Source organism: Chrysemys picta, chromosome 18 (assembly GCF_011386835.1).
Source record: "Chrysemys picta bellii isolate R12L10 chromosome 18, ASM1138683v2, whole genome shotgun sequence".
In the NCBI taxonomy this organism is placed as follows: domain Eukaryota; kingdom Metazoa; phylum Chordata; order Testudines; family Emydidae; genus Chrysemys; species Chrysemys picta.
In genome coordinates this window covers 14,411,954-14,435,977 of record NC_088808.1, presented here as the reverse complement: position 1 = coordinate 14,435,977, position 24,024 = coordinate 14,411,954, and the positions used below count along the sequence as shown (strand labels likewise).

The 24,024-nt window shown below is 51.6% G+C and overlaps 1 protein-coding gene across 5 annotated transcripts in view; it reads right to left on the bottom strand.

The window, feature by feature from the left end:
* NTMT1 (N-terminal Xaa-Pro-Lys N-methyltransferase 1) overlaps positions 1-24,024 on the bottom strand; it is a 121,432-nt gene that overhangs the window by 6,911 nt on the left and 90,497 nt on the right. Inside the window, exon 1 of one of the 5 annotated variants that reach the window (XM_005293362.5) lies at positions 3,513-3,821. The exons of 1 other annotated variant lie outside the window; for it this stretch is intronic. The gene's annotated coding sequence lies outside the window, so the exon portion shown is untranslated. Of the gene's footprint in view, positions 1-3,512; positions 3,822-24,024 lie in introns of those variants that run through there. 3 more of the 5 variants (XM_008169198.4, XM_024106089.3, XM_065572657.1) reach the window with 3 other exon arrangements.

Below are 24,024 nucleotides of genomic sequence, written 5' to 3'. Positions count from 1 at the left end.
GAAAGAAAGATGCCCAAGTCATTGCTGCCTGGTCCCCAGTGAGTTCCCACAACAAGCCCTCCTCCTAAGGACCTTCCCTCCTCTTGGCATCCACGCAGGCATTTCACAAGCATGCAGGACACCTGAGTGCCAGGAGCACAGGTGACAACTGTGGCAGCCAGCAGCTTCCTCCTGGGACGCTGCTCTGGTGCTGTCATGTGAAACTGGCGGCCCAAAGCCAAAGGGCGGGTCCTGCAGCCGGGCTCCTATCTCCAGGGCCCCTATCTCCAGCTGTCAGGCCAAAGAATGCACGCTGCACTCGACCCCAGCAGCCAGCACTCCAGTCACATGAGCATGCAGGAGTGTGACAGAATCCGCTAAATATACATCTGCTGCCTCTTTGCATGCCAGGGTAGTTCCAGGTTTACAACCAGACGAGCACTGAGTATACTCTATACCCAGACGGTGCCAGCAATCCCAGGGCAGAGAACATGAAACCACATCTTCCCTGCTATTGGTCAAAATCCTGCCTACAACAGGGTGTAAGTCCGGGCAGGGTCTGGCCAAGTGGACCCATGTCTGCCCTAGGGGCTTTCACTCTTGCAGCTACCCCAGTGGCTAAAATCCCAGCCTAGGCAAGACCCAAGAGTTCAACGTTTCAATACATGGCTCTCAGAAAGACCAACCAAGTGGTGCTTCACCTGAAGAAGCGCCTGACTTGGCATGCCAGGGGCATTTGCATGATGCTGTTTTGTTACGTGCCCTCACTGGTCAGAGGAGTCACTGCACTCTCAGGAGAGAGCGGATTTGTTCTACCTTCCTACCGCAGTAAGAGTCAGATTGAAACACTGAACCCCCTTCAACCACTCTCTTCTGGAGGGTAACCGGCTTGGCCCCAGGCACTCATACCCTTATAGTGTAGCCAAGGCCTCTGATTGCCAGTACATGGGGAAATGTAATTCTCCCCGAGGGCAGCCGAACCAGCAGAGGGAGCTATAGAGTAAACAGCACACAGGGTGTTTTACCGCCATATTAGTCAGTGCAGTGGTAGAGACGCCCGCCCAGGCCCCATCAGAGTTTTCCCCATTACTGGCGCTACATGGGTGCAGAAGTACAGATCCATATTTTGCTAGACTCAGCAGGTGGAAATAAACTCAGGCTCCAACCACATCCTTCTCATGTGAAAGGCAACCCCAGAACGGTGTACAAAGCTAAGGCTGGTCAACCTTTTTGTCCCTTGCACCACCAACCAAAAGGCCTAGGGCACTGCGGCGATGCAGACAACTGTGCTTTTTCAGTGAAGGTTCCCCCGCCCTATCTCCTCAAGCCGGCCCCACATTTTCAAACTTGGATCCGTGTTTAGACCCAACTATCAGTGGGGCTGGGCACCCACAGCCCCTACTAAAACAGTGTGAATCCAGCAGCTTTTATTTAGGTGCCTAAATTCACGCACTGAGTGTGAAAACTCTGTCCCCAGTGAATAGCGGCACACTGCATTCCCCAGCCTGCGGTGTGGCTGCTCATCGGGAGAGCCTGGCACTGCCTAGCTGGGGAAGCTAGAAGTGAACATGCCCCAGAGGCAGAAATCCGGCATGCCCCTTCAGGCACCCTCATACAGGATGCAGAAGACGACTGAAAAGCCAAACCCTTGTGCCCCTCCTCAGCGCACAGAGCAGAAAGATGTGGCTATGTACATGGTTGGGAGGTTTAACACCCCCTCTCCTTGCCAATTAAAGACCCCTGGGGCGTAAGAGTAACAACCAGAAGATGCACAAATCAGCTAAAGAAGCAAATGCCAGAAGGCTAGATTGGGGGCATACAGGGAGATGACAGCTCCTCCAGAGATGGGAGGGAAGGCGCCTCTACTTCCAGGCACAGTGGGGATCCAAGCCTCCGGGGAGTAAGTCCCCATTCACAGCAGCTCTCCAATATCCTCCCCCACTTAGCCTCCAACCCCATCCCCTGCAAGCGCACAGGGACTGCCCCATGCAAGACAATGCTGAACCCATCAGCAACCTCCTCCATGCAGTGATACCCCCTTCTCACAAAAGCATTCACAGGTAGGCATCAGCAGCGAGCACAGGGGAGCCATGCTGCCGAAGGGGAGAGGAAGAAATGGGGAGCAATGTGGAGGCCCTGGGTGGGTGGCAATTTCTCTGCAGATCTTGGGGTATCAGTGGACTAAGAAGGCTGAACCTCCTGCCTGCTCTATGAAAGGGCAAACCAGGCCTACCCCCCACCCCACCCTCCTGGCAAGATGGCTCAGGGAAGCAAATCCTCAGTGGACTTCGTCTACTCCACCCGCTTCTCAGCAGAAGGGCACAACACGGACTCTAAGGCCATGTCTACACTGCACTTATGTCAGCAAAACTTCGTCGCTCAGGGGTGTGGGGAAAAAACCACCCTCCTGAGCGATGTAATTTTTGCCAGCAAAAGCACTCATGTGCACAGCGCTATGCCCGCGGGAGATGCTCTCCAGCATAGCGCTCGTTGAGCTGGTTTTATGTCGACGTTGGCATAACGCAGCTACATGAGCATTCTTACAGCGGCACAGCTGTGCCACTGTTAGGCCATGTCTACAGGCACAAGCTAAGTGCTCAACTCACCAATGTATTAAGTGAGATTGCTAAAGGCAGGGGAACGAGACACAGGTCCCCAGGCCACGGACCCAGGTAAACAGTACGTAGCAGTGTGGTTAAGAAATAATACTTTGCACCTACAGAGCCCCTTTCATCTGAGGAGCTCAAAGCACTGAGATGTCCCATAATGCAAGCCACACAAAGAGGGGTGTGCGCGTGCACGTGGGCACACACACCCTGACCATGGGGTGCACAGGGGCGCACACATACCTGATGTGACGTTATTGACCATTTACAGGAGGAAAGCCGCGTTTTGAGCTTTGGGGTGGGGATTTCCCAGATTCCCAGCTCCCCTTACAAATAAGCTCAGCCAGGACTCTTGACACACACACACACACACACACACCCGTTGAGGTTACCCCCAAATCCTGAAGATTCACCAGGGGAACCGAGCTCGCGCTCCCTAGATTTCCACCTGCTGTGTGTAGGGCGAATGAGTCTCCTGTGGCCAGGGCCCTGAGACGATCAGCCTGGCATTAGCAACCAAGGACCGAAGCCTTCCCCATGTGCCAGGGTCTCTTGCTTGGAGGACCTGGTGCCCACGCAGAGGTCCGGCTGCCTGGGAGGCCCTGGGGCCGCTGGTGCATGGGGTGTCTGGGGGAGCCTGGGCCCGGGAGCGTGGTTTGGGGGTTCCTGGTTGATGGGGAGAGGCGGGGAGCACCGGGGGGGGGGTGTGCTACAGCGGGCGGGGCTTCTCTCTCCAGGCCCGGAGCGGAGGAGGTGCCCCCGGGTCACCCAGCACGCCTGCCTCTCCGCTCCCGCGCCACGTGGGCCGGGCCGGCCGGGGGAACGCAGCGAGCCCAGGGCCTCGGGGGAACCGACCAGGGCAGGCCCGCTTCCCCCCTCCCTGGGGAACCTGCTGCAGCTTCCTCCCCACCCCCGGTGCGAACTCACCCCGGGTCTGCAGCGCCTGAGCAGCTGGGGGTGGGGGGGGGAATCGGGGGTCTCCTCCCGTCCCAGCAGCAGCGATGCACCCCTGGATTTCCCCCCCTCCTGCAGCAGCAGCTGCACGCTGGCCTGCCTGCTCCTCCTCCGCTCGAGCGTAATTTCCTTAAATAGTTCAGAGTGAAAATCCCTCCCAGCAGGGCCAGGGGGAGAGATTTATTCCAGGTTACAGCAGGGAGCCACCTACCAGGGGGAGGGGAGAAAGGCAGGGGAGTGAGAGAGCTGTTCTAGCTCCCCTGCTGGGCTCTGCCCCTTCCTCCCTCTCCGGACCAAGGCAGAGCCACCAGGCACGAAGGCTTGTAGGAAATAGCACCATGGGACCCAGGCAGGTTGAGGATGGCCGGAGAGTGAGGGCTGTTGTCAGAGCACACACAGCTCAGACTGAGGCCTGGGCTGGTGTGGGCGCCCAGCGCCTCTGGAAATGTGGCCCTTTGCACCTCTGCGTGGTGGTTTCTGTCTCACTCCCCAGCCTTAAGGGCCCCAGAGGGTGTTTGCAGCCCATGCCCGTGCAATCCGATTTGCGAACGCTTGATTGGCACGGTGAGCTTTACTAGCGCTGCCCAAGCTAGTAAAGCGCATCTGGCCCCTTGGTCTCTCTCGGCGCAGCACTGCTGAAATGCAGCTGCCCGTGGGGTGGAGAGCGGTGGCCAATTCGTGCACATCGATGAACAAAGAGGGCAAGGAAGGGAAAATTTGGGTGAAGGGCACCAGGGCAAACTTCCTGTTCTTAGGAGGGGAGGTATCCTGGAGCAGAGGGTATGGTCCTGGACTGGAAGTCAGAAAAGCTGGCTTCTGCCCTTAGCTCTGCCACTGACTGAGTGACCTCTGGCAAGTCACATCACCTCATGTCACAGCTCTGTGCCAAGTTTCTCCACTTGCACAACTGAGTATTGACAGGTTTCTGAGTATCAGCCGTGTTAGTCTGTATCCGCAAAAAGAACAGGAGTACTTGTGGCACCTTAGAGACTAACTAATTTTTGTGGGCTACAGCCCACTTCTTCGGATGCAAGCAGTGGAAAATACAGTAGGAAGATAGATAGATAGATATATACACACACACACACACACACAGAACATGAAACAATGGATGTTACCATACACACTATAAGGAGAGTGATCAGTTAAGGTGAGCTATTATCAGCAGGAGATGGGAAAAAAAGTATGTTCACATATTGTGATTCTGTAAAGCTGCTCGGGGTCTTTGTTTTTTCAATATTGACTAGTAGGGGGTTTTAATGCTTATCTACCAGCTAAGTGAGCGATGGCCCAGGGTGAGCCGTCACTAGCACAGGTACTTCCATGGCCCGTTACCACAGTATCTGAGCAGCTCGCACCGTCCCTGTGAGGTAGGGGAGAGCTATTTCACAGTTGGGGAACTGAGGCAGAGAGACCAAGACCCGGATTCACAAAGGGATTGAGGTGTTGCCATGCTGAGCATGGCAGCACCTGATTTTAGGAGCCCAGAAAATCCCAGGAACTGTGATTCACAAAGCCCGAGTTCAGCGCCTCGGCCCCTGTACAATGAACGGGAAGGAAGGCCTTAGAACAGGGGTGGGCAAACTTTTTCGCCCGAGGGCCACATCTGGGTGGTGAAATTGTATGCAGGGCCATGAATGTAGGGCTGGAGCAGGGGGTTGGGGTGTGGGAGGGAGTGTGGGGTGTGGGAGGGGGTGTGATGTGCAGGAAGGGGCTCAGGTCAGGGGGTCGGGGTGCAGGAGGGGTTGTGGAGTGTGGGAGGGGGCTCAGGACAGGGGGCTGGGATGCGGGGTACAGGAGGGATTTGGGGTGCAGCCCCTCGAGCAGCTCTGGGGTGGCAGCGGCACGCAGCAGGGCTAAGGCAGGCTCCCTGCCCTGCCCTAGCCCCACGCTGCTCCCAGAAGTGGCCAGCATGTCCGGCAGTGGCTCCTGGGGGGGGGGTTGGGGGCAGGTGGCTCCGCTGCATGCTGCCCTCGCCTGTGGGTACCACCCCCGAAGCTCCCATTGGCTGCGGTTCCCCATTCCCGGCCAATGGGAGCAGCAGTGGGCGGTGCCTGCAGGTGAGGGCAGCGCACAGTGGAGCCTAAACCTGGGACTTAGGCACCTAAGAGACAACACCCCAGGTCCCACATGGGCAGGGAATTGAACTCGGGTCTTCCAGGTGCCAGACTTGATCCCTGACCATCTTCCCTCCCTGCCAGTCATTGAGTGCCAGTGCCATGGGTCATTCCAGGGAAATAAAGCAAATGATAAAAAATAAAAATCAAAGAAATTACCTTCTGCTGGAAAGTTTCAGTCACATGTTACCGTGGATACAGGGTTCTGTTAACAGTATTCGTCTCTCCCTAGGAATCACTGACAGGTTCAGTAACCAATAAGAAAGCAGCACTTCAGCCTCAGTGTTCCATAGGGTGTGTCTTTTTAAAATAAATGTACATCATTTTATTTTTTCATCAGGAAGGGTACACTCCAAAAAAATGCTTGTTTTGCACCAAAATCAGAAAGGCCCTCGTGGCCATGTGCAAACCAGAGTGTGGTGTGGGGAAACACCAGCAGGTCCAGGCCATTCCCTGCCGCGTCCACTGCTGATAAACGAAGCACAACTTGTGATCCCCAAAATAAGAACAACAACCCACAACATACCAAGGTGGAGTCAGTCACCTCAGACACTTGGGCTCAGTAAACTCGGGAAAAGCTATGTCCACTAAGTTTGGGATTCTAAAGTTCAGGAGTGTTGGGATCCAGAGTTCTGACCTGAACCATAAAATCTGGATTCAGAGCCAGACTTGTGGGGGAAATGTTGGGATGTGAGGTTTTGGCCCATCTCTAAGGAATGAGAAAACATGCTTTAAATTGTTCACATGTTCAACACATATGAACATACTCACATGCCCTACCGCAAGCACATGCAGTTGCACTCCCCGCATTGTCGCACAAACCTGTACGCACATCTTCACACCTCTAACTGAGAGAGTTAGGAAGAAACTTCCTTCATGGACAGGTTAATCCTTAACTTCCCACTTCTGGATTCTTGCACTTTTCTCTGAAGCAGGGAACTGAGGAGGTAACCGGGTGTTGGAGAAAAACAATTGTGGTACCACTCTTCAAAATAGGAAAACAGAATGATTCTGGCAATTACCATCTTTTAAGTCTAATTTAAAACTTTCATGGACCAAATATTAAGAGAAAAAAATCTGCAAGCACATCTGGAGGATAACGAAATGGGTTTCTAACGAACAAATCATGCCAGATAACTTTGGTGTTCTGAAGGAACTCAAATATGAAATTGCAGAACTACTAACTGTGGTATGTAACCTATCACTAAAATCAGCCTCTGTACCAAATGACTGGAAAGTAGCTAATGTAATCCTGTTTTTTAAAAAGGGCTCCTGAAGATATCCTGGCAACTACAGGATGGTAAGCATAACTTCAGTACTGGGCAAACTGCTAGAAACTATAGTAAATAAAGGAATTATCAGACACATAGATAAACATGATATGTTGGGGAAGAATCACACAGCTTTAGTAAAGGGAAATCATGCCTCATCAGCGGCGGTGGCTCCAGGCACCAGCGCTCCAAGCGCGTGCCTGGGGCAGCAAGCCGCGGGGGGCAGCCTGCCGGTCCCTGCGAGGGCAGCAGTCAGGCAGCCTTCGGCGGTATGCCTGCAGGAGGTCCGCCGGTCCCGTGGATTCAGCGGCAATTCAGCGGCGGGTACGCCGAAGCCGCAGGACCGGTGGACCTCCCGCAGGCATGCCGCCGAAGGCAGCCTGCCTGCCATCCTTGGGGCGGCAAAAAAGCTAGAGCCGCCCTTGCTCACCAGTCTATAAGAATTCTTTGAGGGAATCAACAAGCATGTGGATAAGGGTGATCCAGTTGATATAGTGTACTTGGACTTTCAAAAAGGCTTTGACAAGGTCCCTCATCAAAGGCTCTTAAGGAAACTAAGTAACCATGGGATAAGAGGGATGATCCTCTCATGGATCAGTAACTGGTTGAAAGAGAGGAAACAAAGGTAGGAATAAATGATCAGAAGAACGTCAGGGTCCCCCTCAAGGATCTGCACTGTTCAATATATTCATGAATGATCTGGAAGAGGCGGTTGAACAGTGTAGTGGCAAAGTTTGCAATCTATACAAAATTATTCAAGGTAGTCCAAAGCAGACTGCGAGGAGTTACAGCGGGATTTCTCAAAAGTGATGACCGGGCAACAAAATGGCAGATGAAATTAAACATAGATAAGTGCAAAGTAATGCACATTGGAAAAATCATCCCAACTATACATATCGAATGATGGTCTCTAAATTAGCTATTACCATCCAAGAAAGAGATCTTGGAGTCACCATGGATAGTTCTCTGAAAACTTCCCACTGAATGCGCAGCAGCAGTCAAAAAGGTTAACAATATGTTATTTTCTATCCTAATAGTTTCTAAGACAGAAAACATCATCGTGCCACTATATAAATCCATGGTGCACCCACATCATGAATACAGTGTCCAGTCCTGGTCATCCCATATCAGAAAGGATATAGTGGAACGGGAAAAGGTTCAGAGAAGGGTAACAAAGGTGACCAAAGATATGGAACGGCTTCCATACAAGGAGAGATTAAAAAAATTATGGTGGTTCACCTTAGAAAAGAGCCGATTAAGGGCTGATATGATCGAGGGCTATAATATCATAAATGGTGTGCGGTGGGGAAGTGTTATTTACCCTTTCCCACAATACAAAAATCAGGAGTCACCTGATGAAATTAATAGGCAGCAGGTTTAATGCAAACAAGAGAAAGTACTTTTTCACACAGTGCACAACTAACCTGTGGAACTCATTGCCATGGGATGTTGTGAAGGCCAAAAATATAACTAGGTTCAAAAAAGAACTAGATAAGTTCATGGAGGATAGGTCCATCCATGGCTATTAGCCAAGATGGCTAAGGACAGAGCCCCATGCTCGGGGTGACCCTAAACCTCCGACTACCAGAAGCTGGTAGTGAAAGACAGGTGGATCGCTCCATAATTGTCCTGTTTTATAAACTCCCCCTGAAGCTCTATATGGGCCACTATCAGAGACTGGGTGGGCAAGATCGAGCATGGTCCGACCCAATATGACAGCTCTTGTGTTCTTATGAAATTTTTATTGATTGAATCACGAAAGTAGCAGATATCGTAAATATTGGATTTCAGTAAGGCATTTGACATGGTATCTCACTAAACCTTATGTGGAAAAAATTAGTTCAAATTAGCTTTTACACACTGTCTTGGTGACTGAAAACTACCTGAAAGGCTGTAATAACAATAGTACTGTAATACCCAGCTCTGATATAGCACTTTTTCATCAGTAGATGTTAAAGCACTTTACAAAAGAGGTTAGTATCATTATCCCCATTTTACAGATGGAGAAACTGAGGTTCGGGGCAGAGAAGTGACTTGCCCATGGTCACCCAGCAGGCCAGTGGCAGATCCAGGAATATACCCCAGGTCTCCTAAGTCCCAAACCAGTGCTCTACCCACTAGGCCAGGGCTGATGATAAATGGCAATGCAATATGCTGTGGGGAGATGGCCAGTGGGATGCTGTGGGTTCAGTATTGGGCTGGTCTTACGTGAAATCTTCATTAAAGAACTGGAACTGGGGGTCAATAGCACAGTAACTGAACTGGGAAAGGATCTCAAATTGGGGAGTGATGAGAAAAGAAGCAAGAACAGAGACATAATGCAAAGGGAGCTAGAGAGGATAGAAATATGGGCAGAGCTAGACTGAACAAATGGAAGCTAAAATCACTGCTATTTAATAGAAAGGAGATCCTTGCAGAGTGGTAACAGTGACAGCAACATTAGGGTCATACTGGACAATGAACTAGGTATGAACATCATACACTGTCAAGAAGTCGACTCCTGCCGATGGGCCACTGACCAGCCGCTATCGTCCATTTATTACCTTGTCAAACAAGCACCAGCATGATTTCTCCCAAACTGCCCCTCGTGCTTGGGAGGAGCTCCCTATAAACATCCGCAAAGTCACTTCTCTGTCCTGCAAATTCCCCCTTACAACTTCCCTTTGCCAGGATGCCTACAAAAAACTTGACAACAGAAAGGCAGCTGGCATGCTGGAATCGCTGCCCATCATGTCAAACAACAGTGTTTCCCTTTGCTCCCCGTCTGGGTGTCTGTCTCCATCTATTACCTCTTGCAAGGTTGTAAGATTTTAAGTGGGCTTGGCAGAATTCGATAGTTACTTTTATAATAATTTTGGCAGATGATATCAACATTTATTTGTAAGCATTTTTAATTGTTTTAAATGTTCACAGTTGCGCAAAATTAAGCATTTTTCCTCATTTTATTGCTTTAATTTTCACAGTTGCGGGAAATTATGGGGATCAGACAAGGGGAGGGTCAGACAATAATTATTTAATGACCATAGACACAGAGCTATTCAAAGTTGAAGCTCTATAACCGTTAAAACACAAATTGTTAATGGCTCATGTCAAAATAGACAAAGTAAATATCCTTAAATCAAACTTCTATAAGTTCTCAAGCAGCATTTTTCTTACTTTCCCTATCTATACATTTCGATGATCATTGATGGATATATTTTTTCGTGGGTTTGTGTGTATACGGTAAAATTGACGTTTACCGACATTTACCCATCAAAATCTGACCCTGCCAAGCCTAATCATAAGATCACTGGGGCAGGGATTGTCTTTTCGTTCTGTGTTTGTACAGCACCTTGCACAACGGGTCCATGACTGGGGCACTTAGGCACTACTACAAATACAAATAACAACTTGCAGTGTGATGCAGCCACACAATCAAAGCCACCGTCATTCTGGGCTGTTTACAGCAAGGTATCTCCTGATGGCGCCTGGAGGAGTTAGTCTCTTTTTACTGAGCTGTAGTAAGGTTGCCCCTGACATGCTGTGCTCAGCTCTGGACACCTAAGATCCAGCTGAACTGGAGGAACTTCGGAGAAGAGCAGGGCAAACTGGTGAAGAAAAGATCCAAAGAATTAAACATGCAGAGTTTGGCTAAACCTCGGCTGCCATGGAGGTGGGTGAGTGCGGGGGTGTAAGAACAAGAGGATGAAACTGCGATACTGGGGAGCATGAAAAGCTTCCTGGCCGTGCATCTGTCAGACCAGATTTGGCAGAGCACTGGGAGCGCAGCAAGGTGTGATACTGATGGAGACCTGGGACAGCAGCTAAAGGAATGGGCCTTTTCCAGCTCTGGCTGGTTCTGATCTCACCCTGGGTTTAAGGGTGGAGTTATTCCTGGTTTACACTGATATGAGTGTGATCAGGAACAGGCAGAGTTGCCGGAACCTCCCCGGCCCTGCCCCACCTCATCCCCCCAAGTCTTCCCTGCCATGCCCCTGCCATGCCTCTTACCCCCAAGACCCCACCCCACATTTGCTCCACTTCCCCCCTTCCCTGTCGCTCACTGCTTTTCCCCTCCCCTCCCCAACCGGGGTCCACAGGAACTTCCCTGCGGAGCTGGGGCTGGGAGCTGCAGCCGCTGGATGCAGGTAGGATGTGGCCCTGGCTGAGTAGGGGCTGGTGCGGGTGATGACCTGGTGTCTCCCTGCCTCCCCTGCCCGCAGTAACTGGACTTTAGGTGTCCAGTTAGTAGACCTGACCAGACATCGTCAGGTCCCCTTTTCAACCGGACTTTCTGGTTGAAAACTGGACACCAGGCCCTCCAACCCTAGCAACAGCCCTTTCAGCTCTTCTTGTGGGGATGAGGCAGAGGGAGGACACCCTGGGCTAAAATCACTGAACTCAACCACTAGAACCCACAGACTTTGGTGGGAGCAGGAGCAGGCCCTGCATTGCCGAGGTCCAGTGGGGAAGCACAGCCTTGCAGCTGCCAGAGCCGGAAGTGGCTTGCTGTGACAGGGTGGGGCTGAGCCCCGAGGGGCTTGGGCCCTGGTACCTTTCAACTTCCCTTCTCTGCAGACACAGGAGGGAATCAAACCCCGCAGGGCTCCAGAGCACTGGCTCCGCACAGCCACTCAAGCGCAACCATGCCTAAGCCTCCAACTCCACTGCTAGCAAGGCTGCCTCCAGTTACCAGGCAACCTGCGCGGCAGGCGGCTGTGCGGGCAAGGGGCAGAGCCTAGGAAAGTTCTTCAGAGCCCTGCCAGGTACAGGACAGGACTCCGCAGCCATCCGCTAACAACCGCCTTCCTAGCAACAGAAACATCACAACACCCATTCCTGGAAACAAAGGGCCAGGCTGGAGACAGCCCACTGGAAGGAACAATCGCTCACACTTCAGAGCAGCCCTTGCCAAAGGGATGACACGGGAAAATACAGCCAAGGGGAGTAACACAGCCCAGAGAGATTCCACTGCTGCTGTGTGTGTGTGTGTGTGTGTGTGTGTGTGTGTGTGTGTGTGTGTGTGTGTGTGTGTGTGTGTGTGTGTGTGTGTGTGTGTGTGTGTGTGTCTCTCTCTCTCTCTCTCTCTCTCTCTCTCTCTCTCTCCATCCTGGTAGACTTCTGGGTGAATGTATGAGTGTGCATGAGTGAATATGTACGTGCATCTGGCCAGAGCGTGTGTGCATATGTGTGTGTACATGCATCGGGAAGGAGGGTGTGTGTCCATACATATATGCATCTGGATAAAGTGTGAGTGTGCGCGCATGCATACACACAGAGAGAGAGAGAGTGGGTGTGTATACATGTGCGTCTGAGTGGATTGTGCGCATCCTCTGCATTTGCAAAGGCTGAACCTTACAAATAAACCATACAGTCAGCAGCTGTTTCATTAACATTCACTGTCTCATCTAAACTCTACGGGGATTTGAGGCCATCGTGTTCCCGGACTGACTGCCCGTGGCTGGTGCCCTTTCTCCTGGGCTCATCAGGACATCCAAGCGGCATGGGGGTCAACTATACCTTGGCATACCAACGGGACTGACGGATAGCTGTCACACCTGTCAGGAAGGAGGTGCTGCTGTGCAATCACTGTGTCTAGCATTCAGGAGCCTGGCATGTAGCCTGACGTTCTCCACAGGGGGAGTCCAGAACGGCCCCTGCTGGGCACTGGGCAGTCCAAGAGGCTGGGTTTGTGATTCTTCCAAATAGGCCTGCAAATGTGCATGGGAGAGGGGGGCAGTAAAGTACCCAGGTCCAGAGCTCTCCCCAGCAGAGCAATAAGTGGCTACAATGAGCCAAGTTCCCCACTGACATGGAAAGGGGACTCTCCCCTGACGTGGGTGCAGTTGCACCCATTTACCCCTGCAGTGCATGGAGCCAATGGCCCCTTTCTGGCCAGACATGTGAGCTTGAGCTGGGGCTGGGTAAGAGGAATAACTGAAAGCGAAGGACTAATGCAGCAGCAGCTAAACTCACCCCCCTGCAGCTCTGCCAATTCACCCCCCTCCGGCTCTGCAGCAGCCCCGTGCCGTGCCTGTCCTGGGCTCCCAGACACACCGTTCCTCTGCGGGATCTCCGCAGGCCATTCACAGCGGCAACGTTCCTATCGGTGAGTATTATTAGCTTTGCCAAGGCCCCTCAGTCACGACCTGCAGCATTCCCTGCTGCTGCCGGCCCTGGACTCCCTCCAGCATCCGGAGAACTGTCTGGTGCTTTAGTGACACAGGCAAATGGGGCCTGAGACCAGGTCATCCAACTAACATGAGGGCGACCAGAGGCAGAATTTGAATGCAGAGCTCCCAAGAAGTGACAGGCTAATGCCCTACCCAGCACCACTGTACAACCCCATTAGCCGGTCTCCCTCTTCCCCCCGGACAGCAGCTGCACAGCTGGACCCTCAGACGGACCCCCTAACACTGCCACTTCCAGCAGAACCCAACCACCCTCCCCCCACGTGGAACCACCAGAGCGCAGGTAGCCTCTGCTGGCTCCTGCAGTACCCCTGCACTGGCACACGGGGGCAGTGTTGGCTTTCCTTTGATGAGCCTTGGGTTTTCCCCTGTACATTGAAGCTGGGCTAAACTTCACTCCCTCTTGCTAATGGGTTGGGAACTGTCCCACCCCCACCCCTTCCCTCCTTCTGCTGCCGGTGATACTACCAGGCTGGCTCCTCTCTTGTCCCCTCTACTTCCATGTCCCCTGCAAGGGGAAGAGAGGGGTTTTAAAAGTTAAATAAATAAGGGAGGGAAAGTGGGGGGTGGGGGGAGAGAATCCTGCCAGGGTTGCAACAGAGCTGGAAACTGAGTCACGAATGAACCTCGGGACACAGGGTGGCGGGGGAGAATGGGTCCAGTTCCCAGCCTCTCTCTCTTCTGTCTGCTCCCCCACACCCCACCCCTTTGTTTACAGGAGACTAAGCAAATCCCCGGGGCTGCTTTCCAGGGCCTTTAGTCAGAGGATCTCAAAGCACTCTGCAAACAGGAGCTACTCTAGAGAGCTGGGTCTCCCCCCCACTCCTCCCACCACTGCATCTCAGCACCACCACCCCTCCTTGGTAGCTTTATCCCATGCGTGCTTTGCTCACCCTGCCCGGGGTGCTGAAGGGGCAGGGCCGGGGATTTAATCCCCCCCCCTTATATCTCCCGGGTCAGTCAGGGTGCAGCCGGTCCCACCGGATCCTGGAGGCAACATCTCCCAGCCTGTCTCCCTCCAGCCAGAGGCTGCTAGCTCTGGCAGGGAGCCATGCCAGGCTTATGCGGCTGAGGGGCTGAGGACCGGCAGGCTCATAGCAATCGGCTCTGCAGGCTGCATTTGCACAGCAGCACTGGAGGTCAAAGGAACCAGCCGGCCCTGCCTGAAATCCGCAGAGGAAAGCAGGAGTCCTGCTCCCAAGCTTAAGGGAGCCCGACTCCTGGACAGCTGTTGAGCTTTGGTCCGGGAGCAGGGGAGGATTCTCCCTTCCCTCCCCAATGTGTTAGCCAGGGACTGTGCTTTGCACCCCTCTCTGGTGCATTCAGCAAGGGGGGGCACTGTGCAAACACTCCAGCCCCCCCTCTGCCAGCAGAGGCCTCCCACAGGAAGTCTGGGGGAGCTGGTGTCTCACCGGCAAAATCTCCTTGTCGAGCAGCATGTGCAAGGACTGTGCCCAGCACCCAAGCAGGACAGCAGGGTCTGACCCGCAGGAATCTGCCCTTGCCTGGCTACATTCTGCTGAGCTCTGCTGTGGGGGGTACAGAGGTAAGCAGAGTACCCAAGTTGGGATGAGTGCTGCCTACCCCCTCCAAAAGCCACCTGCTCCCTTGAGTTAAGAATGCCCCGGCACCCCTGCAATCCTTAGACTACTTTCAGAGAGAGGGGGATTTGTTCTGCCCAATTTCAAAGCCACTCCCACACGTTAGCTCTGTCACAAGCTCCAGCGCCGTTGAGTTCCCCTTCCGCTACAGAGAGAAATGAGGGAGCGGAGAAGGGGACAGAGAGAAGGCGCCAATGTCAAGAATAAGAGGGTGAGAAATGGCAGGTCGTGAGCCACGTGGAAAAACAGACACAGAGATTTGGGGAGCAAGGAGAGGAGCAGAGATTAAGTCCGCTTTAAATAGACCTGCCCCCTTCATAGTTTGTACAAGACAGCCCCTTTGCCCCACTCCAACTCGGGGGACTTGTGCAGTCGTTCCTGCCTGGGATCACGGGTGCCCTGGACCTACAACAAACATAGTTTTTTTAAAAACAGAAACCGCCCTTGAAAAGCAACGAGTTTCCAGTAGACCCATGGCCAAACCCAGAGCACTAGATCCAACCACTGCTGAGACCTGGGGAAGTTGGGATCCTGATCCAAATGCCAGGCAGAGCTCTCGCGAGAGTGGCCTCAGTGGGAATGTAAACTGAGCACTCCTAGCCTCGGGGGAGTCGGGATCCCAGTCCAAGTCTCACCCTGCTGCTCGGCTCCATCTGGAGCTTAAATTACAAGGAGGGGGAAGGCTCAAGAGCTGAAAACGGTTTAGGATTATTAATTATTTGCATTGTGGTAGCACCTACGAGCCCCAGTCATGGCTCAGGGCTCCGTTGTACTAGGCGCTGCACAAACACAGAACAAATACTCCCTCCCCTGAGAAGTAGACAATCTAACCAGCTTGAGGTTCACCAAGCCTTGAATACCACCATGTTCCCTCATCCCAGATCACTTCCCACCTTTCTTTGTCACAGTGGGAGGTGACAGGTGAAGGACAGTAATTCTCAGTGGTATAAAATCACCCCACAACCACCTTTTCCCACCCTACCACCCCAGTCTTCCCACACATGGACTGGTTCTAGCCTTCCTCCTCATTCCCCTGGACAGCGAAACCATCTGCCATGAAGCAAGGCAGAGCTCGGTCACTGGCCAAGCAGCATAAAGCCTGCCCCATTGCTAGGCAGGGTGACTCAGGAGACTGCAGGCTAAGCAGCAGCCTTGGGGTTGTGGCTACCTCCGAGCCAATCAGTCACTGGGGAGACAGATGAGGACTCCAGGTCTCCTGAATGGGATGGATCCGGGAATGGCCACTGGAACAGATGGGCTGGAGGGATGGGGTGGAGGAGCCCACTGCGCTGGGTTTCTGCATCACTGGAAGACCTGCTGTCGAACGCTGGAGCGAGTCCCCTGATGGTGGGGGGAGGGAGAGACATAAAAGCTCTTTCCGGGAGATGGTGCATTTCCATTTCTAATGGCTGGACGGGAGCCAAGCTCCTTTCAGAAGGCTTCATGGGAAAATGCGATGTGAACGCCGGCTGGGCTACAGGCAGCTCGCAGGCAACGCTGCAGAGAGCCAGAGCTCCAGGGCAGCTGGAGACCCACTGGGCACCCCCTGCCTGCCCCAGTCAGTGCCTTGTTGGACAGAGCGGGAAGGACAGGGAGGTCTGGCCAGGCCTCTGAGCACTGCTATCCCTCACCTGTCTGATCTCCTGTCCTACCTCTGGGGGAGGACAGAAAGGGGATGGGTGGAAACTCTGGTCTCCCATTTATGTTCTAACGCCAGCCTGATCTCAGTGAGAATTTGGGGTGGGGGTGCATTCCCAGCCCCCACTCAGCAGAATTCCCAGTCCAAAGGTCTCTTCATTGCATGTCTCAGTTGGTTTGCTCTCTGCTCCTGCCACCCCCAGCAATGTTGTGAACTATTGCAAGGAGCCATGGTAACTAGAGGGGGTGGCTTAGTGCACTAAACACCCAGATTCATTCCTAGACACCACAGTACAAATAAGCGATGGCCACGTTAACACCACCCTATGCCGAAAACCCACCGACTGCTATGCCTACCTTCATGCCTCCAGCTTCCACCCCAGACACACCACACGATCCATCGTCTACAACCAAGCGCTGAGGTACAACCGCATCTGCTCCAACCCCTCAGACAGAGACCAACACCTACAAGATCTTCACCAAGCATTCTCAAAACTACGATACCCACACAAGGAAATAGAGAAACAAATCAACAGAGCCAGACGTGTACCCAGAAGCCTCCTGCTACAAGACAGGCCGAAAAAAGAAACCAACAGAACTCCACTGGCCATCACCTACAGTCCTCAGCTTAAACCTCTCCAAAGCATCATCAGTGATCTACAACCCATCCTGGACAATGATCCCTCACTTTCACAGACCTTGGGAGGCAGGTCAGTCCTCGCCCACAGACAACCCACCAACCTTAAGCATATTCTCACCAGCAACCACGCACCGCACCATAACAACTCTAACTCAGGAACCAACCCATGCAACAAACCTCGATGCCAACTCTGCCCACATATCTACACCAGCAACACCATCACAGGACCTAACCAGATCAGCTACAACATCACCGGCTCATTCACCTGCACGTCCACCAATGTTATATATGTGATCATGTGCCAGCAATACCCCTCTGCTATGTACATTGGCCACACTGGACAGTCACTACGCAAGAGGATAAATGGACACAAGTCAGCTATCAGGAATGGCAATATACAAAAACCTGTAGGAGAACACTTCAACCTCCCTGGCCACACAATAGCAGATGTAAAGGTAGCCATCTTACAGCAAAAAAACTTCAGGACCAGACTCCAAAGAGAAACTGCTGAGCTCCAGTTCATTTGCAAATTTGACACCATCAGATCAGGATTAAACAAAGACTGTGAATGGCTATCCAACTACAGAAGCAGTTTCTCCTCCCTTGGTGTTCACACCTCAACTGCTAGCAGAGCACCTCACCCTCCCTGATTGAACTAACCTCGTTATCTCCATACTGATTTATACCTGCCTCTGGAAATTTCCATTACTTGCATATGAAGAAGTGAGGTTCTTACCCACAAAAGCTTATGCTCCCAATACTTCTGTTAGTCTTAAAGGTGCCACAGGACCCTCTGTTGCTTTTTTACAGATTCAGACTAACACGGCTACCCCTCTGATACCAGATTCATTGTAAACCCAAGTTCCCATCACAGCAAGGTCCCTTCATCATCCTCAGGCATGTGATCCATGGACTTCATTTTGTGTGGGGGACGTGTTTGGGACGACCCTGAGACGCTGAGGTCCCGTGCTTTGTACGCAAGAGAAAGGGTTTGCCATAAGCAACAATAGCTCCTTCCACCACCGTCACCACCACGCCGGCTGGCTGCCGACCTCCGCCACAGAGGTGGCTGCATTTTAGTGGCGCTGCATGTGGATAACTTCCTGGCCCTTTAAAATTCCACTTGTGCAGGGTATTTCCTGGCCTGTGGGTTGAATTCCACTGATGCTTCCTTTCTACTGGGAATGTTTAAAGTTCTGATTGGGAAGCACATTGGGATGAGAGGCACTGTAAGGTAGAATCATCATTATGGAGTTGATATAACAATTGAGACAGAAAAAGACTCCTACAAGCCAGGGGCACAAGAGAAGGGGACAAGAAAGACCAAGGCTCTCCCCTTCCTTTCACCCCCTATTCAAGGGCATGGCGCACTGCATGGTCTTTGGCTCACTGAGCACACCCATAGAAAGGTAGGGCTGGAAGGGACCTCAAGAGGTCATGTAGTCCAGCCCCCTGCATTGAGGCAGGATTAAGTTTGTCAGGGGTGGTCTAGGTATATCCTCAGGGGAGGAGAAGTGTGCGGCTCCCATCAAGTTACCAGAGCCCCCCCATTTCCAGAGTGGTTGAGGATGGGGCCTTGTTCATCTCTGGCAGTGCATGCCAGCATTGTTCATAATTACAGGGGGGGACTTGTACAGACACAAAGAGCAGTGGGACCTGGGCGTTGCTCCCAACTGTGCCTTTGAAAACCTCCCACTATGATCCCTGGTTTCAACACCAATTGAAAGAGATCACAAACTAATCACATGGATGCAAAGGGACCCACCCCAGAATACCTTGAAATGAAGCACACGCGCCCTGGCCCCCTCAGCTCCAGATCCCACTCATGGCCCCGGCTCAGCGCTATTAATTATTAACATCACCGACCACGTTAGACCTGCATTCAAAGAAAATTATTTATGGGGCTTGATCCCAAAGCCCACAAATAGTCAGGACTCCCACTGTTATAATGAGAACGCTTTGCATTTATACAGCGCCTTTGGTCTAACAGTCACCCAGCATTTGCCAGCCATGAATTAATTGTCCCAACATCCCTATGATGTAGGTCAATATTAATAACTGCATTTCACCTGACGGGGAAGCTGGAGTTCGGGGATGTAATCAGGCAGGTTGTCTGCCCAAGTACATGTTGTGGGTCAGTGACAGAGCAGAGAATAAAACTGTCCAATAATAGTATTTTCCTCCATAGTTCTCAACTCACTTTACAATGGGGGGGTCAATATCGGTAGAAAAGATATAGGGCAGAGGCAGAGCCAAGAACAGAATCCAGGTCTGCCAACTCCTACTCCAATGGTCCATCCAGTGGACCATGCAACCATCTAGCCCCTACACCACACCCCCACTGGGTGGGAGTGTTGCAGTTTCTTCACTGATCCTCCCAGACAATCTCGTTGTGAGGACCCCCTTCCGAACCCCTTAGACTCAGTTTGCAGCTGCACCCGTAGGCACTCCTAGTACCTGCTTCCCATCACGCTCCTCCTCACTGGATGTTGCACATTACATGGAAATGGTTCATGCTGCAAACTGGCCACTCATCAGGGCCACGGCGTGTGTCATGGGAGCAGAATCGGCCTGGTGCATCCTGGCAACGCTCAGTTCTCTTAATACCCTGGACACTTCATGCTCTGCTGCTGGGATCCTGTGGAGTAAAGGTGGGGTTCTCCAAAGTGCTCTGCCCTGGCGGCCAGTTAGTTTGCAGGAGATTTCAACCTCCCCACCCCACCACCCAAATTTCCCCAAGTAAATGTTTGGATCTTTTCAACAAAAAGACAAAGTAAAAAAACGTTGTGAAAACCGTGTGCAGGAAATCTCTCCCAGTGCTAGAAAACCAAAACCCACTGAGTTTTGCTTAAAAACATTGTTTTGACAAAAATATTTCGACTGGCCCTAAGGGTAAAATTCCCACTGACTTCAGTGGGAACAGAGTCATACCAACACTCAGGCAGGGTAGTCAATTATTTTCTGTCAAGGTCCAAATTTCTTGGCCAAGGTATAGTCAAGGTCCAGATTCCAGAGAAAATAATTAAAAAAGGATAATAAGACGTAAATAAAAAGATTTCGCGGTCCGTTCAAAAGCATCTGGCAGTCCGGATTGGGCCCCCAGTCTGCTTATTGACTACCCCTGAATTAGGGTATGTCTACACTGCAAAGACCAATGGCTGACTCAGGTCAGCTGACTCAAGCTTGTGGGGCTCGCGCTGCGGGGCTATAAAATTGCAGTGTAGATGTTTGGGCTCGGTCGGGAGCCTGAGCTCTGGGAGCGGGGAGGGATCTCAGAGCCCAGGCTCCAGTCTGAGCCCAAATGTCGACATTGCTATGGAAATTGTATGCAAAGAGCTTTAAGAGAGCGGCTGCTCCACCTAGGGTGACCAGATGTCCCGATTTTATAGGGACAGTCCCGATATTTGGGGCTTTTTCTTATATAGGTGCCTATTACCCTCCACCCCTTGTCCCAATTTTTCACACTTGCTATCTGGTCACCCTAGCTCCACCCCTACTGTCATGGTTGGGTCAGTAGGAACCCCACTGCCTGGACAGTCCTCGGATCCCCAGGAAGAGTGGGGAGGTTACAGATGGAGTGTCCTCTTTAACTCTCAATTTCCTTGGGCTCTATGGTTTTAAGTTAGACTCTTAATGCTGCTTTACTGTGGATTTGGGGGGTTTAATTGAATTGACGGTAAATCTATCTTGCAGATTCCCCCCTTGATCTTCCTTTTGATTATTATTAGCTCAACAGAACATGCTTTAAAATAAATAAAAAAAACATGTTTCCATATTTCCCTTGGTCTTCACTCCTTAACTGGGACCAAGAGCCCTGTTTCTCTTCATCTGTCCCCTTGAATTACACACAAATTCCCATCAGCGCACATGCTATTCCGACATTTGCCATCCAGCTAAATCTTCCGGAATACACACAACCGTGGGGAAGTTGGCAGCCATCGTATCTCTAGGTGAATTGACAGAAACAGGTGCCATAACCGGTGCTATGCAAGCAAAGACGGTGCTAGCTTCCCCTGCCACCCGCACGCCTTACCTTACCTAGAGGGCTGTATACGCTGACTACAAAATTAACTGCAGCATCCACCCCTATGGCTCCAGAATCAAATCTTTCATTTAAAAAAAAAATGCTTCTAGCCTTCCTAGTTGCAAAGAAAACCTTTCCAATGTGAACTGAGCATGAACCAGTGCGATGTCTGCCTGAGTTTGAAGACAGCCTGAAGCAATAGTTCTGAGACAGGTATGACCTGCTCTATTATCAAACTGGGCTGTGGCTTCTGAAACCTAATGATGACAGATTAAATGTCAGTCCTATTAACTGTTTCACTGCTGGTACTTTTAGCAGAAATGTCCAATCACCCTCAATCCCCAACAGCCCAAACCTGAGTTCACCCCCACCTGCTTCTGTGATGCAGTTTTGCTTGGTCAGGACTTTGTAGCACGTGGCAAAGTGACAAGGTAGGAGCAGAGTAAAATAAAGGGATTTTAATCTCCACATAAATTACACAAAAAGAATGTGCCCTATTCACTTCTGTATTTAATCCACACACACACAAAACAGCTGGAAATTGTGGCAATATTCCCGTTCAGCTACAGAAACTGAGAGATCTTAAGTTGAGCTTGCTGCAAAATGCACAGGGCATGTGTTCTCAAGGGTCCTCTTCTAGGCAAGATTTCTGAGTAGCAGCCATGTTAGTCTGTATCCGCAAAAAGAACAGGAGTACTTGTGGCACCTTAGAGACTAACACATTTATTTGAGCATAAGCTTTCGTGGGCTACAGCCCACTTCTTCGGATGCATAGAATGGAATATATATTGGCCTCAGAGTTGGTAAGACAACTCCCACCTTTTCATGCTCTCTGTATGTGTATATATATATATATCTCCTCAATATATGTTCCATTCTATGCATCCGAAGAAGTGGGCTGTAGTCCACGAAAGCTTATGCTCAAATAAATTTGTTAGTCTTTAAGGTGCCACAAGTACTCCTGTTCTAAGCAAGAGTGAGCAGGTGACTCTTTATGGTCCAGCCTACCCAGAGCCTCTGCTGTGACTGCCAGCAATGAGCTAACCAGTCTCAACTACTAGGGTGGCTTTTATTATGTAGAGACCTGTCTGCTAAGAACTGGACTGAGGTCGCCAGCTTGTTCTCATGGGCACCTGAAGAGACATCAAGAGATACAGGGACCTTTTGGCCATAGCAAACCTGGATTAGATTTTAACTGCTGGAAGGCTCTCCAGCTCCCCCATCTCCCCAGTCAATCCAATCCCCCCAAACTAAACAGCCACCTCCTGTTGGGCCAGGAAATCCATAAACCTTCATTTTGATAAATTGGGGTAAATTTGATGCATAGAAAATTGAGGGAGCTCCACCCTGGCTAGAGACAGACTTGGTGTAGGGGTTCCTCCATACTGCCCTGTTACCCCTTCCCAAGCCTGATCTTTCCCAATGGGGCTCCTATGGCAGTACCGACTGGGCGATGGTGAACTCTCTGCTTTCTTCGTGCAATACCAGGGGTGACGACTGTACTTGGTAGTAGGAATCAGCATTCCAGCCTCTGTCTCTGGAGCATCTTTGAGTGTGGGGAATGAGGCTCAGTGCTCTTTCTTTAACAGAACCGCTGTGACATCCCGCATAGATGGCAACGAATGCCATCCCTCTGCAGCAGGTTTCAGTGGGGGACCACTACAGCACTCCTAAGGGGAGGCAATGTGAATTCAGCCTTAGTCACTGGTTATGTAAGGTGCTGCGGATTGGTGGGAGTCCAGATGCGCCTGAGTCATGTAATAAGGAGGTGGAGCTGAACCTCCCCAAAGTCCAGGGCTGCCTGGATACCGGGCTTTGATCCGAGCCATTACAGAGGTAGAGTCCAGGGCCAAGTATGGCTCTGACCACTGCAGAGTCAAGGAATATTTGGACACGGGATTCTGAGCAGGCCCATCTCTGTCTCTGGGATGGTGCAAGGGGACAGTCTGATAGCCAGCACTGTGCCATACAGAAATACCTGCACAACCATAGCACCGCTTCAGTAGCCCCATCTCTGCTTTTCTAGACACCCTTAGAGTCGCTAGCAGGCAATGCCGGAGCACGTACCATAGGGCTATTACTGCTAAGCTTAGTGGCCAATGTGCTTGAACTTGCCAGGGCCTCCAGAGGTATTTGACATGTCAAAGCATCGCAGGATGAAAGGGAATCCGCTGAAACTTGTCTCCTCTCACAGATCACATCACCTCCCTCTTCCAGCAACCGGATCTCACTCAAGGCAACCAGCCCTTTGATGTTAAAGGAGAGAAAGGCTGCTCTTCCCCACTCCAAAGGAGCTGAGGAGACAATGAGGCAAACATCAAAGGATAAGCACCCACGCCCCCCGCTCACCAGCTGAACCCAGAGAACTGGGGCAAGACCAAATGGCTTATTGTGCTGGGCACATCAGCTGGGGATGGGCTTTGCAACCACCTCTCTGGTCCCTGGTTCCCAGCGGTGCTTTCCTCAACCCCAAGCACACCCACCTCCTTCCAGCGTCCGAAGCAGAGCGGTGTGGGAGGGGGATACGGTTGCAGGCAAGAAGCAGAAGGAGAGGGTGTTGACAGGGCGTTGGAAAGAAATGAACCTTAACAGGGAAAAGAACAATGCGAGCGGTGAAAGGGATGGGGGAAAGATGTTTTGGGGATCTAAGTGGAGGAGATCTCCACCCATCTGCTTGAAATCAAAGTGGGATGAGCGGTCAAAGGAGAAGCTGCTGCTTCACCTAATGTTGTGGCAATATGGAGAGCCACCAACCCATCTCTCTCCTTTCCCTGTAAACCCACCACGTGGGAGACTGGAGGTCACCCCCAAGGCATCAGCAGCTGTATGTCCAGATGTGCAGCAGGCAATAGACATAGTTGTTGTATCAATCACGGCCACAAGAGGAGACCGCACAAGAATCCTGCTCCTTCGGCTTCCAAGATGGCCTTTATCTAGCATTATCAGTAGGTTTCCTGTCCCCTCTGCAGGCCAGGCACTAGAGAGCAACATCCCACCCTCAGTCACATGCATGTTACACAGTGG